Genomic DNA, 19623 nt, shown 5'->3' on the forward strand with positions numbered 1-19623 from the left:
TTTAACATGCACTAAATTCCATGATACACTGAAGAAACTGGACATAATGGTAAAGCAGTTTGATGCTAGAAGTATAAAAACTTATGTTCCCACTAACTGTATAACTTTGGACAAGTTACTACAGTTATACGTCTAAGCTTCAGTTTCCTTGTCTAAAATGCAGAGATAATAATGTCTCCTAGGAGCACTTGAGGTTTAAGTGATTAAAAAGTATGCAGAACATGCAGCCAGGCATCTGTTATTAAGGAAGTTTCAATAAAATTAGTTACTAGCCATACTTGGGTTTACTACTGAATTTTCTTTTCAGTCCTGTCAATTTGTTTATTCCTGTGCCATAAATTTACTTTTAATGATTATATCTTTATACAGTTTCATATCTATTAAGTTAGGTGTCTTTCCTTAATTTCTTCTTAGAATTATCCTGCTTTTATTTTATTTCTTCTTTAGAAAATAGTTACCTCCCTTGAAGTAACTTAATTAATTACTTAATATCCCTGAGCTTCAGTTTAAACATATACAAATTGGGTATAATACCTACTTTTTGTAATTTTTGTGAGAGTTGGGTGTTAATATAAATAAATTTCCTAATACAGTGTTGGAAACATAGAAGATGCTCTGTAAATGATAATACCAATTACCAATTGTAAATACCAATTATGGAATCATACAATTGTGATTATTGTATTCTTGACTTATTCTCTCTCATGATATTCAGGCAAAGTATTGCCATAATAACTTTACACTTTAGAAAATAGCAAGCAGGATTGATAATGACCATTGTACAAAACTAAATTCCAATCATAAGCTTAAACTGCACTAGACCAAAAGATTCCTGAAGTGCATACAACCAGAAACGCGGGTCTAGTACTACAGGGACTGTCTTTTATACAATAATTAGAAAAACATTGCTGGTAGAGGAAGAAAAGAGTGGGCATTTCAAGTTCCATTACTCCATTGGGTCCAAGACAAAACAAAAAGTTGGTGCTAAAATTGCAAATATCTAGGTAGTATTTTACAGATCTTTTACACCAGGGTATGTGTGCATGAGTATAGATGAGGGATGATCTGGAGGTCTGTTACTCTTTAGGCTACTGTCTGAAAGGTAAATAAGAGTATTCATACTTTTAAGGATGCTGATGGACTCAAAATTGAAATGACTTTGAGAAAAGAGATCAATGGGTCATTTCCTAAGAGTAAGAAGATCGCTGAGGAATAATGAAAATTACTGGATTTTCCTTCTTTGCCTCCTTTCCTTTCTTCCATTCTGCCTTCCTTCCTTCCTCCCTTCCCTCACTTATTCATTCAACAACCAGAGCTTCCTCTTTCAACCTGGTATCTGTCATTAAGAAGAAAGAAAATGTTTACTGTCCTCCTTTACTTCTGAGAGAAGAGAGAGGAAAGAATTTCAGCACTCTAGTCGACATAAATATCAAATGTATTATTATTTCCAATGAATCTTCCAGGGGAGGGGAGTTTCTTATCCAAACCACCCACACAAAATATCTTAAGTGCAGTATCTTCTCACCAAGAACATAAGTCTACCAGTTAAGAAGTAAAAAAGCAGAAATAAGAAACAAATGCCAAAATCCTCTTTTTGGGGGGGTATTTTTTATTTTTTGCAAATGCATTATAACCAATTGATGTCAGACTGTAGAGTTTAGAATGCCTATGATACATGGCATAATATGCCATCTGGGCTAGCCTGGATGTTGCAGGCAGTCACCTTACTTTTTGGTTCTGAGGTTAGGGTCACAAAGAGAACTGCAGTTGGTATCACATTGCACAAGCTCCCGGAGCTTGGGGGAGAATAATGACACGAATCAATAATGCTGTCTGGGAAATGGCTTAGAATAAAATATTACAGAAGGGCACGAACATCACCCAGGGGGAGACTTCAGCGCTGATTAAATATGGCTGCCTCAGCTCTCTTCCACGCAGTGACAGATGGTGCAGGAGTGCTTACTTTGGCTTTTGCTGCATTTTAGGGGAACTAGGGTTACTCAGGTAACATGAAAACAGGGCAGTGCTTGCCAGTTCAGTTAGCTTCGCTGCACTTGGCTGCCCCCTGAAGGCCAAAACTGTACACGCAGGCAAAGAATTCCCCCATCCCACTTCAACAGAATCCATAGCTGACAATAACTTTCAAACCGATTCCTTTCAAAGCCACCTTGCGAAAAGAAATTAACAAACCAAACAGAACTCTCACGTAGAGTTCTCCTTTTCACCAATCCCCACACCTCAAAGGAAACAAAAAAGGATAGTTCATTTGTCCAAGTTAATAAAATATATTTAGTATATGAAGAATTAACAAAATACTCCAAATAAAAATTAGAATTTAAAGATTATCTAGATAGATGTCAACATTAAATCACATTTAAATGCATGAAAAAAAAAGAATAACACAAATTTGCATGGCCAGTGTCAATAAATCATTCTTTTCTTATTTCTTCTATGTGTAAACTACCAAGTTTTGAAAAAGTATCATGCCATGCCACAAAAAACAACTGCAATGTTCTCCTTCCATCCCATCCAATTCTACTATAAACTTGTCATGGAATAATGTTAAAAAAATACTACTTATCCTACTAACTATTTTGGCCTTTCATAGAGCCTAAATTTAAAAAAAAAAATCATTTTATCCCTGGAGTAAAAAGTGTGGGTGGGAAAGGCATTAGCATTCAGTAGTCTGGGTACTGAATTTCCTCTGTGTGTGAATGCCTCTGTCTCTGGGTACCCTGTGATTGGAGACACAGGTCCAGAAATACTTGCTGCCTACTCAGCTCTGGTATAAATTTGATTGAAACCATTAGCTAAAATGTAATGAATTCCATGTGTCAGTCTTCTTTGGCATTTTTTTAAGATAGGATTTTTAGAATACATAATTGTGATAAATCCACTCTGGATAATTTATGTTTTTCTTTTCCACTACATTTCCATCCACATACAGATTTTAAACAGCCAAATGGGCATTTACATATTTACTGCTGGTTATAACTCCTGCTTTCTAAATTTACACTTTCAGTCACTTTTTTCCCCAATATCTTACTTCTTGGGAATTACTGAAGTAGGAAAACAGATCAACTTTTTCAGGCCACTGAAACCTAAAAACTTTTTTGTTGATAGTGAGGCATACTTGAAACTCTTCTTTGAATATTGTATTCCTTGAAATTTTTATAATGAATAGAGAGCATTTTGTGCTATCAATCTAATTCCTCAAAACTCAAGCTTAATAAATGTATTCTTTTAACTTTTTTTATGTCCTGAAAACGGTCTATTTTAAATAAATTACCTTTACTCAAAATTTCTTTCAGCCAGTGTCATCAATTAAGTCTAAATCAAATTGGCCACCCCCTAAAGTTTTGAATTCAGACAATTAAGTAAATACAGTAATTCGTCTCTTTTAACAAGATTTTCTTCAAGGGTATAGTCATGCTCTTTTAAAATATGTACATATACAAACAAAAGGAAGTACCAGTCTCTCATATATAACATCCATTGTCCATTCTTGCGAATCAGACATTCTGAAAGAAAACAGTAACTGAAAGCCAATTTCCCACTGTACGGCCAGTGTGACCCAATCACTCAATGGGCTGCCTCACCAGGCACTAATTTCCCTCTTCCTGGAGAGGAGCAAGCCCGAGCTGGACGACCTTGTGACTGCGATAGCACGCAGTCATTGCCATCTGTATGAGTTTCTTGGAGTTGCTGTAACAAATTATCGCAAACTGGGGGATTTAAAATAACAAAATGTTATTTTCTCACAGTTCTGGAGGCCAGAAGTTCAAAATGAAGGTGTCAGTGGGGCAAGTCCTTCTGAGGCTCTGTGGAGAATCTGTTCTCAGCCTTCCTCCTAGCTTCTGGTGGCTGCTGGCAACTCTGGGCATCCCTTCATTTACAGACACTTTGCTCCAATCTCTTCCTCTGTCTTTACATTCCCTTCTCCCTCTCTTATAAGGACACTTGTCACTGGATTTAGAGCGCACCCTAATCCGTGAAGACCTCATCTTGAATTCCTTAACAATTACATCTGCAAAGACTTTTCCCAAATGAGCTCAGAGTCACAGAATCTAGGGAGACATATATTTTTGGGGGAAGTGGAGGGCACTATCCAATCCACTGCACCCTCCGAGCTTGAATTTGTATGATGACATCTCACCTCTACTGGAAATCATACCTACAGGGGCCAGGTGGCCATTTGCCACCAGTCTTCATCCACATCAGCTCCTGCCTCCATCACAATTGTCATCTGCTGAATAAAAGGAGGGAACAGAACTCTATTTACATCTTCACTGCAGATAATCTGATGTAACTAACTCTGTAAGATTTCTTTACACCACCACAGTCTACATGTCTAAAAATGATCTGAAAAAGTCAGGGGCCAGAGAGACTTCCTAGGAGTGATCCTGTGACAGAAGCCATGCAGGATCTCTGTGGAAACGTGTCAAGAATTCCAGTGGTTTTTCTGACTTTCTTGCCTATAAACTGCTTTTAATGCACCTCCATTAAAGTGGTCTAATAGAAATCACTTTAACTGAGAAGTCGTGTGTAGAGAAAAAACAAGGAGTGATCAAAAGACATGGCATGTTTGATTTCTCACTAGATTTTATCACTTGCAGCTAAGATGAAAATTAGAGCACTTAGGTCATAGCTCACCAAGAAATTGAGCTAACAGGCTTTGACCTAGTTTTTATTCACATGTAAAATAAAATTAATTTACAGTGTTTACAGATGTGGACAGGTGGGGAGTTTATACAATTTTTTTTTCTTGGTAGTTGAAGACTTAATACAATTTTATAAGCATATATACCTGTCTGTATCCCTCCTGTGTGTAAATTACAAACGAATATTCATGGACGTCATTGTCAAAATGTTCTGTTCTTATCAATTGACTTTGCAGTTCTGAGGTTCCCTCCCTTTCCTCCGCTTCTTTCTTTTTCCTCTTTTAAAAAATTTTTTAAAATAAAGTTTTCTTTCAAGTCCTCTACGGTTACCGTGTTTCGGCCATCAAAGTCCCCTCCTAGCCATTTTCATTTACCTTGTGACTCTGACCCTTTGTGAAGCTGAGCATTTTCAGAGTAAACCGATCCTGCAGGTCCCCAAGGATGTTATTCTCATTTATTCACTCAGCCCTTTGAATGGAGCAGCCCTCACTTGGCAGCCATTCAGCAGACCAAGATTCAAAGAGCACACAATCCTTTTTCTTCCAAGGGCCTTTCAAAACCCAGTCCAAGGTTTGTCGAGGAGCTTTAATGGATGTCAGTCATTTAGCATGTTACATTTCATTCATGGCTGCCAGGGAACGTGATGAGTAGGGAAGGAATAAAAGAAAACAGGCAGACAATAGGGCTAAGGGATAATTTTCTGAGCTTTTTGTGACGTGACATTATAGAGGGCATTTCTGAGCTGCCATTACTCATGATGGGTGAGTTAAAATAGAAGAGTTAATGTGCTTGTATTCAAAGCCCCACCAAAGCCTCCCAAACAACTTCAGAGACAGGATTTCAGGAAACCGGGGATCAGTTTGAAATGTGGGTGCTGTGGATCTAAGACAGCTGTTTGGTGGGGCCCTACTTCCCCCCTTGGTGGGTGACTCCGTCCCTTTTGTGCCATCTGCCTGGTCACCTCTGACAGCTGGCTCTCCTTTTCTGAACATCAAAATATTTGGGGCCAGTCTCTGGAGACCAGCAGTAAGACAGGGAAGCTCAGTGACAGTCCCAGGGGGTTAGGAAGGGGGAAAGGAGGTGGAGGCTCAGGACTGCGCACCTCCGTACCTGCCAACTGGTGTGTCACAGACAGGCTAAAATTACGGACTAGTCAATTATCTGATTAAAGAGAGCCTTTCATTTGAGGCTTTTTTTTTTTTTTTTAATCCAGACTGAAATCTAAACCTTCTAGAAAGTTACCTTCCTCAAAAAAAATTTTTTTTTTAAGTTGGGCATAATCAACATATGGGAGGTAAATGATAAAAAGGTACAGGGAGAAACACTTTGTTACTGGCTACAGGCCATAAATTGTTCTGGCATTTTCTTTCTTTCCTTTTTTTCTCTTGGGTCCGACAGCAATACTATGAACTTACTTGAAACTACTGGCATCAGATTTAATCTGACTTACCTTCACACACACAGAGGAGCTACCAGGCTGATTGTATTTTTAAATTAGTAGAATCCGTTGATTTTAAAATGTACCAATGTTTCCCCAAAGCATTTCATTTTTTATTAGTTTTACAATTGCATTGAAATCCCTTTAAATTACAGAGTTCATGAATTATGCCTGTGTCAGGCAGCATCAGAGCTAGGGCTTTATGGCTCTTGGATTCCACAGACGCTGTTGTGGTTTAACACAACAATGTGCTGCTCCTTCACCGGCCGGTTAATGGCTTGCCCCGTGGTTAAAGGCCCCACACTGCACCGGGCAGGCTGGGCCGAGCCACCCTGGCCAGGGCTGCCAGGCCGGAACCGCACAACAATAGGGAAAACATTCCGCAGTCATTATTCAATATGTGCTGGGCTGACCTCTTGAAATTTTATTAGTAGTTTCTCCATAGTTCAAGCTGTCCTGTTTGACAAAAAGAAAAATACACTGTAAAGCTGTGGAGGCAACAAACAGCAACGCACAGGAAAAATTTAAAAGGCCAGACCTAAACAAAAAGAACATTCTTAATCTCTAGACTGAAGACCAGCTGGGGATGGGGCAGGAGCTCAAAAAAAAAATTGTGCCCCTTTGTTAGAAAAAGGAAAAGAAGAGAAAAAGAGGAAGAGGAGAAGGAAGAGAAGGAGGGAGGGAGGAATCAGGAGAAAATCTCATCCCCACCGTGTCTATTTCTCAGTTCCTAAATGCATGACCTGCTCTTCCCATCGAGTGTGAAGGATTTACACTGAAGAATACAGTGGTCACCAATACACATGCCCCAGCAGCCTTACAAACCTACGTACAGATGGATGCTGACAACAGTACATCTTAGCCTTTCATAGATTGTTTCTACCCGACAGTCCCCAAGAAAATACACATGCATCTGTGACTTTATTTTTTGTAATTTAATGCAACACCTTCATGACCTCGGTTATACAACAAACATTACTAGTGTTTAGATCTGACTGTGTCTCCAGGACACCTTTTCCCACACAAAGTACAAGGCAACAGCCTGGCTGATGTGCACAAGTGCACCGAGCTAGATCATGAACCATTGTGGTTAGAATCAGAAATATACCTAAGGAAAATGCTTCTGCTACAGTTGCTGAACCTGACTTTGATTTAAACGTATCCTTCTGTTTTTCATTTATGGACCCTGTCCCCTTTTTAACTTATGAAGAGATGGCAAAGAAGGGAAGATGTAACATACAAGTGTAGAGGGGCAGTGTGTGTGTGTGTGTGTGTGTGTGTGTGTGTGTGTGTCTGTGTGTGTCTGTGTGTCTGTCTGTGTTGGAGGGAGCCTCAGCTTTAGGGAACCACTTTCCCCGAAGGCATAAGAATATCCTAATTGGTTTGTCATGGAAATTTTGCCTGAGATCCTGACCATGCTTCTTAAAGGAAGTAAATAAAACTTCTGTCATAGATTCTCATAGATTCTACCTCAACTCAAAAAGACTTTGCAGCCCTGACTATCTTCTTTTACTGCTCTGACAGGTGGGCACACAGACCCTGCCTGCAGTCTCAGTGGCCAGCAACTCACTGTTACTGTCTCAGCCCGTTCGTGATCATTTTAATTGTCAGAAAAGTATTTTCTTCCATGAGCTCAAATTTACTGCCCTGTGACTACCCCTGTTCACTTGTAGTTCTATAACTCTGCAGAAAAACTGACCTCTTCTGTGGAACAGCCTTTGAAATTTTTAACACAACTCGTCATTTTCTCAGGTTAAATGAACACATTCCTCCGTTATTCCTTGTATGATATGGTTTCCAGACCCTTCACCATCCCTCCTTTGAACATGTTCCAGTTTGCTGTCAACTTCTCCCCTTAAGTGTGGTGTCCAGCACTTCCTGTGTGACCGGCAGTGAATGAGGTTAGACTAATAATTCCCGTGATGTGGACGCCATGTTGCAGTTAATAGAGGATGGACTGAGTTAGGTGTTTAGCAAGAGAGCCACACTCTTGTGTTACATGAACTTGCAGTAAAACCTGAAGTATTTTTACACTTACTACCAAATCAGATTTTCACCATTATCCATCCAAGAAATTGATTATTTGAATCTAAACGTAAGGTTTTTTTGTTTATACTGTTGCATTTCAACTTCTTTGTTCCAACCAGTCTTTCAAGCTTATAAAATACAAACATTCTAACTAACTCATTAGCTAATCCTCCTAATTTTGTGTCACTTGCAATTTTGATAAAACTTCTTTCTTTGTCCAAGGCATTGAACAATAAAAACAAGTGTCTTTAAAAATGAAGAATTCAATCAAGTACTTGACACCTAGCATTCAAAAAAACGTTAGCAGTCATTATTGCTGAAAATTTTCAGAGCACTGCCTTTGATGGGTATCAGTGCTCTCTCTCATGACCATAGCTAATAAAGACTCATAAAAAATAAATAGAAAAACAGAAATATTGTAGTGGAAAGAGAGAGACCAGAACATGAAAATAAAGATGTACCTAATTCATGTACCTTTGGGAAAGTGACATCCGTGTTCCCGTGGCCCAGTTCCTGATGGCAGTCAGGAACATGGTCTACCTCCTGCCCTCAGAGCTTCCTCTGAAATGTGCTCCCGGGTGCTCCTGGTTTTCCATCTTCACCGTTCCAATAAATAAAAGCAAAAAGAAGCAAACAATTTCAAGTGTAAGTCCAAGATTTTGCATAAACAATGTTCCCATCATGTCGGTATCAGTAAAACGGAGGCCCAAATGAGTGTTATAAGAATTACTGGTCTCTCTCGCTTTTCGAAAGTTCTCTTTCGTCCACTTCACTTTTACAAAAGATCTACATTAATACCTATTTTCACTAACAGGAAGAAATCTAGAAAGGATTTTTGCTTTTTTTTTTAAAAAAAAAAAAAAGGTGAAAAGTGAAAATAGTAGTCAGTGTTTGTTTTGCAGTTAGCTGAATAGAGGCAGCAAGAGTGGCTCCCCCAGGATCCTTCCCTGGAAACTGCGCCCAGCATCTCGCTACCATAGCTTTGAACTGTGTCCGTGAGGCTCTGTGCTTTATCTCGATTTATTTTGTGCATCCTTTAGCAAGTTGTGTCCTAACGTAACTGCTTCTTCGCTTCACACTGTTTTGGCTTACAGAAGGTTTCAGATCAATGATCTACTTTCAGATAGTGGGGAAACCTGTATTTACCTATGCTTTAGGTAAATAACTGAGTATTTTTTATTGTGGTATGACAACAAACTACAGGATGTTTCCTGCTTCTTAAGAATTTACTTGAAGCAAATTTCCTTCGGTGCAATATCACAAAATTTAAAACTGCACGTTTTGGAAAATATTTTAAAATATTATGGAAACAAATGGAAACAACAGTCCTGAAATCTAGTAAGTGCTGTAATCTTTATACTATTTGTTTCTGCAATATATCTGCTTTTTATTACTTATTTATATACAACATGAATAAATTGTCTTTATAATGTGTGCTTTTGGTATGCATTAAATAAGTCCAAGTAAAGGAGGGTTTTATAGGCAATGTACTATCTTTTCTTGCCTATGGCCCCTCATTGCCTATACATGTTGTGGATAAAGGCCAAAACAATATTCATTTTTCTAGAAAATAAAATTTATAATATAGAAGGAGTATAGATTTTACATCTATAAACTTTAGAACTTTTAAAAAGCCTCAGATTATATAGCAAAATAATTTAATTAGCACCCTAGAAGCAAATTGGAAGAGTAGACTATATTTACATACCCAAAAATAAATATAAAACTTACACTTCTACAAATTTATTGTAGTTTTCACTGTTTTAACATATTTAAGAACCTGATTTCTAAGAGACTGGTTTTCTACCCATATCAATTTTTTCCATATAAAAAATAATCGTTATATGAAACAAAGTTCTAATTATGCAGCATTTGAATTCATCAAAGTGGCTTCTCACTTATGAGAAACATAAACAGGCATGTAAGCATACCTTCAGATATGATAGACTAATGTTAAAGACTAGTTAAAATACAGGGATGTGATATTTTTAAGGAGTCCCACAGCTGAGAGATATGGTAGAAAGGGCTCTTTATCATGTCATGGTGGAATCTCCACTTTTTCAGCTACCTTAAGCAAGCCATGTACCTGTTCACTGTGCACCACTGTAGTTGGAGAATGACCAGGCTCCTTGCTGTCACTGGGAGTTCATTGATCCTGAACCACTGCCTTGTTCACCCATGCTGGGGTCCTGTGATTACTAAGGCTTGAGTAAAATGCAGTAAATGAAGAACAGGAGTCTTAACTGACCCAGGTCCTTCCTCTCCATGATGACCACCTTCTCGGCCACCTTGGAGATAAAAGCACATGGGATCCTTCTATGTCACTGCCTTCTGCCTACTTCTACTAATGTTTTCTTGTGAATGGTTATTGATTCTCTAAACACTAGCTGACATTAGATGCTTTTCACATCTGCTCATACCAGGATGGCTGAGAAAACCAGTAAGAAAGAAATCTTCCAAGTTAAGACCCCTGACCAAAAAAGAACAGTTTTAAATAGATATCATTGCACCAGGGGACCATTTTGGTTTTGTAAACTCTTTGAGGGAACAGAGGGACCAGTCTATGTTAGCCCCACTTCTATAAATCTGTTTCAGCCTCAATGAAAAGTTATTTTTTTTCTGACTCCCGTGTAAATACATTCTATAGATCTAAAAACACTTCCTGGAGAATTAATTATTTACATTTTTTTAATGAAGATAAAAGGATCTGATTTGTTCATGATTTGATTTTTACTCATTCCAACATTCTAAACATCTGTTAATCTAGAATTCAAAAATCTCTCCTATAATCCTCATGAACGTTTCCCATTTGCTTTATTTTAACTTCTATTTGTTGGAATATTCCCTTATTTTCATTTGATAAAAAAGAAAAAAAAAAGTCGATCCACCCACCTCTAAAAAAGATAATAAACAGGTTACTCTTTCAAGAGCTTACAGAGCACAGAAGTGAATATTTTCATTTGTTACTGATAATTCTGCAACAAAGATACTATGTTTATACTTCCATTACAGAATAGGATACTGTGCTTTCCTAAGATCACAGAGCTAAAAGTTACCGTATTAGGAGACAAAATATAGTTATGTTCAGAGAAATACTGATTCCTTTCTCTGTTTCCTTCCCTCAAACCAGCCTCTCAAACTCCGGCATGGGCCCATAGTTAGCACTAGGCTTCCTTAATGCATAATGAAGCCCAGTTCAACAGTCACGGCCCCCAGTGATCATCTCCTACAGGAGAAATGCCCAGATTTCCCATTGATTTGCCCAGAGGTGTGTGTGTGTGGATGTGTGTGTGCATGTGAGAGAGAGAGGGAGAGAGAACTTATTTTTATACAATTCAAATGTATTGGCAGGGATTTAAAAAGCACCAAAAGAGATGGAAAAAGAACTCCTTCTCTTTATTGCCAGAAGAAAAATAATTATCCATGTTACCATAAAATCTGTATGAACATTCCAATGTGAAACTCACCCTGCCTTTTTTCCTAACATGCAATCCATTAGGCCATGTTAGAATTTATTCTAACTACAACGCTATACTTTCATGCATTATTGTGTATTTGTAATGAAAGGGTTTGCTACTTTGGCAATTATAGGGAGAATTTAAGCAAAAAACTAAAGTATATTCTACAGAGGACCCAAATTACAGTAGCAACCAGTTGTACAATGATTTAATCTAGACCTCAAGAACAGCAACAAACCTTAAAATATCAACCTTTTATTTGCATAGTAAGGAAGATCAAATATGCGCTGTATACAGTAAGATCTGAGAAGATACTGGAATAATATTAGCAACATATAGCTGTGGCAGTGACAGAGTAAAGCTACTACTTAAAGGAATAGGTTCTCTGAATGCTATTGGGTTCTAAGCAGCTTGTTATCAGTATAGTATCAGTAAATGATAAGAAAATGATATCTTGCCATGGAATAAGGTGTCATTCTAAATTCTACTCACTGCTAGATTGAGTTCTTTAGGACTAGGAGGCATTTAATAGCATCTCTTTGATCTATACGTAAGAAAACATGGCTGTGAGTAGCTCTTCCAAGAAAACATAGATAGATGTCTGAGCTAGACCTAAACCAGGACCTCTGATTCCAAATGCAGTGTGCTTTCCCACTGCAATAGGCTCACAAAAACTCTAAGACACATATTCCAAACAGGATCCGCAATTTGGAAAATTTATTTTGAATTAAAACCTTGTGCCCTGATTATTTTCCATCAGTGTTTATCTTTGTATGTTTCTCTGCCCCGAGGGTTGTCTCTTTTGGATCACTGTTAACTGATTTTTCTAAACATTCCTGTGTGTCTTTCTCTCCATCTCCATAACTGCTTTCCAATTTTAAGCCTTATCTCTACTTTTATTTTTATTCTAAGTTTTTTCTTTTTTGATTTTCTGAAAATATAAAGTAACATGACTTTGTTGTCAAGAGCTCAGATGCTACTTATAGATTCATGATACTTAGAGTTATCTTTGAAATTGATTTCCTCTTTATAATTTTTATCAAGTTACCTAAGCCCTTTCATCCTTTTGAATATTGGTTTTTGAAATTTGCTTTGTAGGCTATGAGAATTCTGCAGATGAAAAAAAAAAAATAGGAAGAGTGTGGTTAGGATAAAGAACAAGACTCTGGCGTGTAATCAATATGATTCAGTGGATAAGTAGAATTTCCGATTGTTATATCAGTTTTAAACCAAACTATGCATTGTCCAATTCAGGAAGCTTGATGCTTCCAACATGTTTGAACTGTTCTCTGGCAGAGAGTTAAGTGCTTTGAGAACAGAACAAAAACCAACAGAGTTTATGGTGTGGTAGAGCCCCAGATTCTCAGATTTTAAAGACACAAACACAGGACATTTTAACTGCAAAGGATTTGCTCCAATGGATATATTAATGCTTATAAATGTTCTTTTGCCATGCTCAGATAGCCAGTATTTTATATGTTTTTGATAATTGTATCTATTTCAGAATTAGGGACAGTAAAGAATTTTGAAAGGGAAAAACCTGATTCTACTAGAGCCACTGCTTACTAGCCGTGGAGCCTTATTTAACTTTCTAAGCCTCACCTGTAAACACTGCAGGGTTTTCATAACAAAATAATGTACACAAAGTGACTGTCATATATTGGGCTCCCAGCGAGTGATATGATGATAATAATGATGATGATGATGGCGATGATGATGTTATTGAGATCTGTCATTGAGTAAAGAAGACAGAGGAGAAAACCAAGCTTTTGGGTAAATCTTAATAGCAGATATAGTAATACAAAATAATATCTAACTGTGAAAATTGCAAAGGGTAACAACAAGTTAGAAATGAGATTGGTGTTTCATTAAATGTCTTCTAGGGAAAAAAAAACTTTACTCTTAAAGACCCACAGACACTATTCTGACAAAACTATAAAATTTATATTTGGCCTTGATGTAATAAATAATTTTAAAAAGCAAATTTATGGAACTTTACTGAGATTTATTAGTTTGTTAAAATGTTTTCCCCAAAGTCTTTCATTTTGCAGTACATGATTGAGAAAACATAAAATCTCTTTTTAAATAATTTACCATTTGAAGTAAATGGTAATAAAACAGAGAGTTTGAAGCATTTGAAATTTACTTCACAATGTCATCTCTAGAAAGCTATTTGTCAAGCTTCATCCTACCATCTTGTACTTGTTTTGTGACTTTTAATAGCAGTTAGAGACTCCAGGGAGAATCTGACCCCTGGTAAGCAAAGACATGCACATACTCTATGTGTTACGGTCCATACATGAAAATGCTCATCCTCAGAGACAATTTTAGAATAGACAAAAAAGTCAGACTTAGGCAATCAGGATAGCAAGCTCTTCAGGAGGGCAAACTTGTGAGTCTCTCCAGGCAAACTTTTTCAGATTTTCAGTTATCAAAGCAAAGTTCTCCAGTGTTGCAACGGGCCCCTCGTTTATTCTGTTTAGCCCTAAAGCAGAGGTAACCTGGCCAAGAGTCAGCCATCTCTCTAGGTGTTCAATTCTTCACTCGCTTTCCAGGGCCAAAGGGCCCTGTGACAAGGGAGTCACAGCTGAGAGGGGGAGACCCTCATCTTTTCCTCAGATTCAACTCAGCATGGCTCTCCCAGTGGCTAATACTAACAAGAGCAGCAGGTGACCCCTTCTGTTTGCTCAACCATATGCTATTATTCCTATTGTTCTAATTTTGTATTTAAAAAATAAAATTTTGACTCAAATAAAACAACATATTTCTAAAAACAGAAGTAGGAGACATTTTAATGCAGACTGCGGTATGAGACATTGTCCCCTTGCTCCCTCACATGGGTCTTAAGTGTTGAATAACAGCCTCCAAATAATTATTTTCTCTATCCCACACGCTTCTCCCTCTTGGTGCGCTGCCCAGGTAGGCAGCCAGTACTAAGTATCTGATAACATGCCTTGTTGGGCCATGTAGAATAATATTTTGTTCCAAGACCTGTAATCTTGCGCCTCCACAGCTAAGCCTCCACGCCCAGCACTTCTTGTCTCTTGGGAAAGGCACAGCGTCTCCGTGGCCAACAGTTATGCTGTTTCTATTCCTTCCAAACCAAGATGAAGATGATGTGAAATTTCTGTTTGCTTATTGCCCACTGAATGTATTCACACATTGTAACAATTCTGAAGAAAATGCCAAGATGAAGTATGCTCTGAATGAGAAAGCGAGTGTCTCCTCAAAGCTAATGTTACTGGGTTGTTAAGTTATACGTGTTTTTAAAGACTGTATTATGGGAATTCATTCATGTTCACCTCTGCTATCAGAAATCAGTGTATAAGAAGTACACTGCCTACTGAATAGGTACAGAGAGATGGAGAACCTTAAATTTATTTGCACATTCTCTGCTAGGTATGTTGGTTTTACACATATATTGAATTCTCTTCTTTATATTTAGCCAGACACTCTTAGTCTTACTTCAGAGGTTTAGAAAAATAAGTTACACAACTTAAAATACAGTTTTGCTATAGAATAGATGTTTTGTTACCATAGCCAGTTATTATAAAAAGCAGAAATAGAGTTCAGTATGCTAGCAGAAGGAGATATACAAGTCTTGGCCAGGGCAAGATATAAAGGACAATTAGAATTTGAGAACAGTTCATTTTTAAGAGAGTGCTTATGCCGTAAAATAGTCATCACCTCTAAAAGTTTCCTCCTATTCTCCTTATGTATTATTCTTATCTCCAAACTCGTTAAATTATATACATTACATATGTACAGTTTTTTGTCTATTATATCTCAATAAAGTTGTTTTAAAAAGAAAGAAAAGAATACAGTTTTGCTTTCATACTAAGAACGGTGCTTTTAATGTGATCTTTGAAGATGTCTCACCCTGGAACTGTTTTTGGTTTTTTTTTTTTCCTTTTTCTTCAATTGCCAGTGATGTCTCATAAGTGATACACAGGTAAAGTCATGTTATCTGGATTACTGAATTCTTAAGGAAAAGGTGGGGGATGGAAAAATGCTGCATTGCTTTCCTCTTCATAGGTTGGTTGCAGAATGAAACAGAAGTGAAAACTACCATTATCTTGATATGCAGATCAGTATTTGATAAGTTTTATGGTTACATTGTACAGAATTGGGGGGAAACAGTATCTCACATGCTGTTCCAACCAACTCAATATCTTCTCCACCTTTGTTCAATTGCTCTCTTTATCTCATTTGCAAATTTATTTGTAAAATTATGAACATGTGAACTTATCTGCATATTCTCTTTTAGGCATCTTTATGCCAGGGATATCTCAGTTTGTGACTTAGAGTACTCCGAAACAGACCTCTCAGCAGGTCACATTTGTATAAGCCAAATCACATTTGCAGCAAATACAGTTTAAAAGGACAGATTCCTCACTGTTGTGATGAACCATTCCCTAATTTCCAAACCTAATACATCAAGATGTTGGTGCAACTGATGGTCTTCTGGTACAGAACACGCATGTTTGCTTCCATCGTGCTCCAGTGCTTGAGAGATTAACACCAGGAGCCAATGAGAAGGCTCCTTGAGGAACTGCATGAGTAAAGAGAAGGTTCAAAGGCAGAGAGGATGGATATGCTGGAGCTGGCTAGAGGCCTGGGGGTCAGGAGGATATGGGGAAGGAGACGGTGTTAGAACTCGGGGGAAGTCCTGCCACTATTCAGAAACAGTCTCCAACACATCCATTTTATCTCAGTGGAAATTTCTGAATCTCTGAGTTTCCTAAGTCACCGCTGGATGAAATGATGAAGGTAGATATTAGACAAACTACAGTGAGAAATAACTTTTAAAGTTTCTTTCAATTATTGCCAATTTTCAATGTCTATAGTGTTTTTCTGCCCTTGTTCAACTCAACAAACACAAATGCCATGTCGCTCAGAGGACGATGTATGTGAATCTCATACATGATGCCCCCAAACACTTAGGCCTCCAGTGCGACAGCCAGTAGGGAAGTTGACAGGAAAAGGTTGGTTTTATTTCTCTCCTCCTGATGGAAGTCTGTGTGAAGTGATGGGACTCGTCCCACCCTCCTTCTGCGTACGAGGATGGGAATGCAGCAACAGCAGAGCTGACTTCAGCATGTGGGCTGTTGGACAGTAGTCATGGGGAAGCAGAGGGCTGGGGGAGGAGTCATGAAAGTTAGTGAATGGCCCTCCTGTCCCAGCTAACTTTTAGGGAAAGGCTGATGCCATTGGTCTCCTAGGGTATTGCTTAATTCCTCCTCCCGCTTTAAATGGTTTGTGGGTCAGCCATTGACCTTCTCTGCACGAGACAGGATTGAGAAATCACTTTCTCAGAAGCAGTCCGGGCAAGTCTCCATATCCCATGGTCCTTTCTTGGAACAGGGAGACACAGGAAGGGGGACAGAAATCGCAAGTCTCTAGGCCCAAGGCAAGACCACCTGGATTTTCACATATCTTGAGAATCGGAGAGCCTGTACAGATTTTTATTGATGGCATCAACCATCAAGGCTACCAATAAAATAAATACAATTTGCCTTCCTTCCAGTTGTCTATGGCAAAGTAAGAACTTTCAGTTTCTTGGACCAAACGTGTAAGATCGCATTTCATGTGCGACTTCCTTATTCCTCTGCAATTTTTAATTCAGAAACCCAACTTGTTTAAAATGATTTTAAGACCAAAACAATACAGCCCTTACAGCCCTCTGACACATTGTTTGCAACCAGAAAAATCAGCAAAGCCAGAAGCTTTCTGCTGTGAGCACTTTTGTTTCTCCTCTTTTGTTTTATTAACCTCTCCACAGCTGGTGCAGTTGAAAACACTCTTTCATCACATGCTTAGCAGAAGTTCAAGTGTAGCTGAGAATGCAGCCAAGAATCTGTCTGCTGGATTCACTGTCAGAATGTCATGTTTCACTTCTAACCTATCTGATACAGCTGACGGAAACAAAGAAAATACGCAACAGGAAAAGCTCTCCCTGGACCCTCTCAAACTCATTATTCCCGAGGAATCGAGGACAAGTTAAGTCGAGCAGAGTAGTAATATTTTCACATCCATGTATGAATTCAGGATTCACGGGGTTTTTTGCCTGTCCACCCTTTTATTGATGTAGTAAATAAATAGTCTACAAATCACGGGGCTGCTGGATTATGAAGCAATAATTCACTCTTGCCTGATACTACTTAGAATTTACAAGATGGAATAAAAATTAAAATCGAATAGAAAACTTACCAGATTTCTTCTTTCCTACTTCATTTTAATATTTATAATCTTTGTACCTAAGTATCTTTTTCTGTAATCAAGGTGTATTTTTCTGTATTCATGATGATTGGTTAATATTTAGGTAATATTTAGGTAACAAGTACATTTATTTGTTATTGCTGCAAGGTGATTATATTGGCAGCCAGAGTGTTTTCTAGCAAATGAAATGAATACTCAAGTTACTTTTCTTGGAGAAAGGATACATTTTCAGGAGCATTACCAGAACCGCATACTTCAGGTAAAAATTTGCTTCTATGATAAAATAAGTATTTTTACCTTCTCTAGTAGAGTTATATTTTTTTAGCACTTCAATTTTAGTGAATTATTGATGGGATCGTCTCCCAAATGTGGGTACACGTACTTCTTCTGTTGTGACATTCATAAGCACAATGATGGAAATTAAGTAGCTCTGAACACTTGAGAAATGCTGATACTAAGGTGAGGAATAATTAACACTCTGGCTTATGATGCATATCTACTTCATTCATTCAATCAAGAGATAAATATTTACTAAGAGCCTACTATGTGCTCAGCACTGTTCTGGGTGGTCCTGGGATACTGTCATGAACAAGGGAGATAAAGCTCCAGTGCTCTGCTTAATTCAAGTGAGGAGAGTGAGACCAAATCTGAAAACACAAACACAGTTGGTAGCAAGGAGTTCCAGGCAGAGGATTAAAATAGAGTGGTGAGATAGAGAATGACTGGGAAAGCTCCTTAATGTTGGGTAGTCAAAAGAATTACCCTCTGAAGAAAGAGGATTACAGCTCAGTTCTTTTCCAAGATAAGAAAAAGGCAGCCACATGAGGATTAGAGAAGAAATATCTAGTCCAAAGACAGAGTCAAGGAATCTAAAAAGATCTGTAAGGCTGAATAGATTTGGGTTTTATTATAAGGGTAATGGGAAGTCCTTTGGGAGATTCCAAACAGGGGAACAAGATGAATGACTATTGTATTTAAATCATAATTCTAGCAATTAGGTAGATATTGGAAATTAAGAAATCCTGGGAGCAATGGTGGTAGCTAAAACTAAGTGGTAGCTGATATTTGGCTATTACACCAGGTAAAGTCAAAATGTAACGTTCAGTTGTTAAGATATAGAAATTTCTCTCTACATGTTGATAAGCAGCCCTTGTTCTGAGTCCCCCAAATGCTGCCACCTTCCTGTCCCATCCTATCCTCTCTCCAGAACCTCCAAACAGCCTCAGGATGCAGTAATAGAAGAGTTAAGATCTAGCATAGCAGGCAACTTACAGGACTTTAGTATTTCTGCTCATGGTCCAAACTCCTGCCATATATATTGCTAAATACTTTGATTATCACTCCTTGTGTAGGAATGAAAATACTCATTTTTACACATATTTGTTGAGCACCTATGACATAAGAGTTCTCTAGGTCCTAGGACTGCTGGCTTTAAATGTAATAACCAAAACATCTGTACAGTAAAGAACTTGACACATTCTGACTATGTTTCAGAAATAAAGTCATCAGGATTTGCCAGTGAATTTGATGTGGGGAGAAGAAAAGGAGAGAAATCCTCCCACATTTGTTACTCAAGCAACTGGTAGATGATGGAGCTGTTTATTTAGATGGGGTAAGTGAGAAGGAGTTGCTTTATGAAGAAAAACCTTCTCATGCTTCAGAGCAGACATAAATTCACAGAAACACATGGAGAGGCCAATGAGAAATCTTTGAAAAGAATATTGAGTCACTTATCCTAGGTATGTGCCAATTCTTCACCTATAAACCTGGAATATTAACATTTACCACACATACTTCAGACGGCTGTGATAATGACCCA

General features: G+C 38.0%; 1 long non-coding RNA gene across 1 annotated transcript in view; it reads right to left on the reverse strand.

Moving 5' to 3' along the window:
• Positions 1-19189, reverse strand: part of LOC105077240 (src substrate cortactin) — a 31966-nt gene extending 12777 nt beyond the window's left edge. Inside the window, exon 1 of the long non-coding RNA XR_012508588.1 lies at positions 8602-19189. This is a non-coding gene — a long non-coding RNA (src substrate cortactin). The remainder of the gene's footprint in view (positions 1-8601) is intronic.
• Between the last annotated feature and the right edge of the window lie 434 nt (positions 19190-19623).

Source organism: Camelus bactrianus, chromosome 8, assembly GCF_048773025.1.
Source record: "Camelus bactrianus isolate YW-2024 breed Bactrian camel chromosome 8, ASM4877302v1, whole genome shotgun sequence".
In the NCBI taxonomy this organism is placed as follows: domain Eukaryota; kingdom Metazoa; phylum Chordata; class Mammalia; order Artiodactyla; family Camelidae; genus Camelus; species Camelus bactrianus.